The sequence below is a fragment of the Suricata suricatta genome, chromosome 11 (assembly GCF_006229205.1).
Source record: "Suricata suricatta isolate VVHF042 chromosome 11, meerkat_22Aug2017_6uvM2_HiC, whole genome shotgun sequence".
In the NCBI taxonomy this organism is placed as follows: domain Eukaryota; kingdom Metazoa; phylum Chordata; class Mammalia; order Carnivora; family Herpestidae; genus Suricata; species Suricata suricatta.
The window spans coordinates 49,708,842-49,713,138 of record NC_043710.1 but is presented as its reverse complement, the minus strand read 5'-3'; the positions used below and the strand labels follow the sequence as shown (position 1 = coordinate 49,713,138).

The 4,297-nt window shown below is 41.1% G+C and overlaps 1 pseudogene; it reads left to right on the top strand.

Moving 5' to 3' along the window:
* Nucleotides 1-2,789: 2,789 nt before the first annotated feature.
* Nucleotides 2,790-3,274, top strand: LOC115272086 (annotated as a pseudogene).
* The last annotated feature ends 1,023 nt before the right edge of the window (nt 3,275-4,297 follow it).

Here is a 4,297-nt window from a genome sequence, read left to right as displayed (position 1 = left end):
AAAAAAAGGTAATAATGACAAAGAAATAAGTACGAAACTAGTGAAGAAAAAAATATTTTTTATATATTAGAAAAACAAACAAACAAACAAAACAACAAAACAAAACAAAAGAAAAGAAAAAACAAAGCAAAACAAAAAAACAAAAACGAAAAAAAAAAGCAGGCAGCAGCTCCCTCTGGTGGATAGGCTTGGTTTGATGGGGTAAGTCTTGGAGTCTGCTCTCAGAGGCTCCGCCCCTGCCTGAGGCGAAATGAGCAGCAGGAGGTGGAGTATGCACCTTCACAGACTCAATTGCGGAGTCCCCACCCCCAGTCAGGATCGCGATTGCAAGGGGGGAAAGGAAAAAAACAAAAAGCAAAAAACCGAGTCTCTCTTAGTTTCCGATAGCTTTGCTCAAGACGCTGTGCGCTGCTGGAAATGAGCTGGGAGCTCCTACATTCTAAGCGTGCGCCCGGGCCTCCACCCGCCACCGACTCTTTGTTGAGGGTCCCATTGGTGTGCGCCCTATTTTTTCCCTGCGGGCACCCGGGATTCACGCAGTCCATGCAGGGGGCGCAGTGTGCCGTGGAAATGTGGTCCGTGGTCCCGTTCCCAAAACCAAGTTCGAATTGCTCGCGCCTGGTGCAGTCGCCACTCAGGCCGCTTCCCGCCGCGGCGCGCGCCTCCTCAGCGCAGCTGCTTCTCACAGCCACAGACGCCTCTGATGCCCCACCGAGATGGCTTAGGGCTGGAAGCTATTCCTTTTCTTGCGCCCCGCTGCCCAGCAGTTATCTATGGAGTGGGTTTCTGTCTCCAAGCGCAGCCAAGCGTTCTATACCTCTTCCCCAGAGACAGTTCTATGAGTGTGTTTCGACTCTGTCTCTTCCCTTTGTCTCTCGGGCGCCCGGCACCTGTGTCGCGCTGGGCTGGGGATCTTCCCTCCCCTGCCCGTCCTGGGCTGGCCCGTCCTCAGATCTCCCCCGTTCGCCCCCACTCACTCAGGTATCCTTGAGGTTCTATTCCTTCTGGAGTTCGTATTTTCTCCTTCCACTCTCGCAAATGAGCGTAATATCCTTCTCAGTTCGATAAATGGTGTAGACGGAGTTTACAGAGCTCCCTTCCTCTCCGCCATCTTGGCTCCACCTCCAGGATTAGGTTTTCAATTAGAAGAATCCTCTCTATCTCCACCCATGTTGTTGCACATGGCAAGATTTCCTTCTTCTCAAGGAAGTGATTTTTAAAGTGGTATCAGAAGAGTGTGTAGGAGTTAAGCAGCTAAAAATAAAGAGGACTAGCACACAAAGCAAAAGGATTTGTATATACAAAGATCTAAGTCAGTACCTGCAGAAATTGTGTTGGTGACAGTATTAGTAGTGATGTTAGTTATCATATAGTCAACTGGCATGTCCTTTCCCTCTTTGATGGCAGCCTTCAAGTCCCAGGTCAAATGGCATCTTAGTGGAACCTTACCATATGTGACATTTGTCATGGCTTAGCATGTTTTCTACACTTTATTTCACATCCTTGTCACAACAGGTAGTGGGCATCTCATGCATATGAAACTGAGACACAGAATAATTTTTTTCAGGGTCTCAAGGTTAGGAATCAGTGAAAGAAACCAGAATGTTAGTTTTGTTTTGTATCAAATATCTTTCTATTTTAAAAAGGCAAATATTTGCATGTGAAAAAATTCAAGTAAATTCCTTCCTTTTGAAGGTGGAGATATTATTCTTTTTCTTGTCTATGGGTTGGACTTAACAACTCAGGTTTGTGGAATAGAATGAGGAAAGGGTGTAGTGAAAGTCATGTTTATATCCTTACATCCTGATATGGTGTGATGAGAAAGGCCCTTCACTCTGATATTATTTACCCCTCACCGAACCAAACCAAACCTAAGCACCCATGTAATCATGAAAACATCAAAGATAAGAACATGACATATTACAGCAAGGACATATAACAACTAAATGAAATTTAGTACCCTGGACTGAATCCTGGTAAAGGAAAGAAACATTTGTGGGGAAATTGATCACATTCAAATAAGGCCTGTAGTCTACTTAATAATATTGTACCCATATTAATTTTTTATGGTCTGGAAATGAACCAGGTTGTGTAAGACATGAAAACTAGGGAAACCTTTATGGAGTGTAAAAAGGAAATCTTACTATCTTCACACCTCTTTTGGATATCTAAAATTATTTCAATTTAAAAAGTTTTAAGTCAAAACTTCAACCAGTATAAAATTATATACAATCAAAAGAGGATATGTGTCTCAAACTGATCTCTGGTGTCTGTCTCCCTGCCCAGAGGCTACTCATCAATTTTCTATATTTAATTGCAGAAAATTTCTAGTAATAAATTTTATTTATATATTTGAGATTTAATTTTTTTAATTTTTTAATGTTTATTTTTGAGAGAGGACACAGACCATGCGTGGGGGAGGGGCAAAGGGAGAGAGAAAGACACAGAATAGGCTCCAGGCTCTGAGCTGTCAGCACAGTGCCTGATGTTGGACTCGAACATGAGAAGACTGGCAAGATCATGACCTAAGCCGAAGTTAGTTGCTTAAACAACTGAGCCACTGAGGAACCCATTCAGATTTTCTTTTATAAAATATATGCAGTCGTGATCTATATGTGATGTTTTTCACATTATTGATACTTTAATAATTGCTCAACACCAGTGGTCTGGATGGCTCAGCTGGTGGTGCCTGCAACTCTTGATCTCGGGGTTGTGGGTTTAAGCCTCACGTTGTGCAGAGAGATTGATTAAAAACAAAATCAGATGTGGCTGGGGCTTCGCCGGCCTCACTATGTCTGCCATTTTCAATTTTCAGAGTCTGTTGACTGTAATCTTGCTGCTTATATGTACCTGTGCTTATATCCGATCCTTGGCACCCAGCCTCCTGAACAGAAATAAAACTGGATTGTTGGGTATATTTTGGAAGTGCGCCAGAATTGGTGAACGGAAGAGCCCTTACGTTGCAGTATGCTGCATAGGGATGGCCTTCAGCATTCTCTTCGTACAGTAGCTTGGGAAAATATCAGAAATTAATTGCCATCAGATTTCCATATGAAAAAAGGACTTAACCTACAGAAAATAATGGTATGAATGGTTAACCCTTTTATCTCTGAACATTGAATGAGATAAATTTCCAGCTGCTGTTCTCTATTTTTGTTATTGGACCAATGTTCTATATAAATAGGATGTAACCATTTAATACTCAAGAATTTAATATGTCTGTAACAATCAACCTCAGTACTGTCACTACAAAATTACAGTCTACAAATGTTAATCTGTTATGTCAGATACCAGTTTTTAGGAAGGTATCTCTAAGACACAGAACAGAAAACAAAATTGGTAAATTACACCACTTCCTTTCACTGTGATTTGGAAATGATAAATCTTTATAGAATGAGACACTTTTCTAGGCTAGCTTTTTTATTGAAAAAAGTTCAATTTGTGTTTGTAAGGACTGCATTCATATTTAATTATGCTTGCTTTTCCTCTGGCTATACCAGAGCATTAACAGAGTACTTCTAAGCAAATTCTGTAGTGTATTACAGATGTTTCAGCTATTTAAAACAAGCCTGTGCTCTTCTTAAAGAAAAAGGCAAATGAGATGTGACTTAAGAGCATTTTTGGGAAAATGACCATATTTAACATAAAAGTTTAGAATAGCTGAGTGGTCCGATAGCCTCTGAAATAAGTATGGATAAATATCTCCCGAATAAATTGACCAGCTGTCATTTTCTGAATAAGACTACATTCTTAGAGTGAAAAGAGCAAAAAAGAACAATTCAGAAAGATTAAAAAATAATCATTAAAACTAAAAATTAGCATCACAAACCAGAGAGATCCAGTGCTAGGATTAAATTTAAGTCATTCTGACCTCAAATCTAGTGCTTTATTCTACAGAATGCTACTTCCCCTAGCCAAGAGGTTTGTGTGTGTGTGTGTGTGTGTGTGTGTGTGTGTGTGTGTGTGTGTTTTGTTTTATTGAAATCTGTCCTGTTGGCATCTGAAATTCATCAGGGTCTCAAAAGACAATAGATTTGAAAAAGGTCAGTCACCCTTGACAGAGGGTAGAAAGAGCAGCTAAGGTGAGACCAATAATTCCTGGGGGAAAATACACGTGCCAGCCCTTCACCTGGCCCTGAATATAAAAGAGACATGGCTGAGAATAACTCTTCTAAGTCAGCACTGGGTGCACGGCCAACCGAGGTGTGCCCACAGATGTGCTCACTCATGCCTGAGGACAGTGGGGACCTGGCTTTGAGTCCAGACATTAATGGCTCATTCATGATAAAGAGTAAGA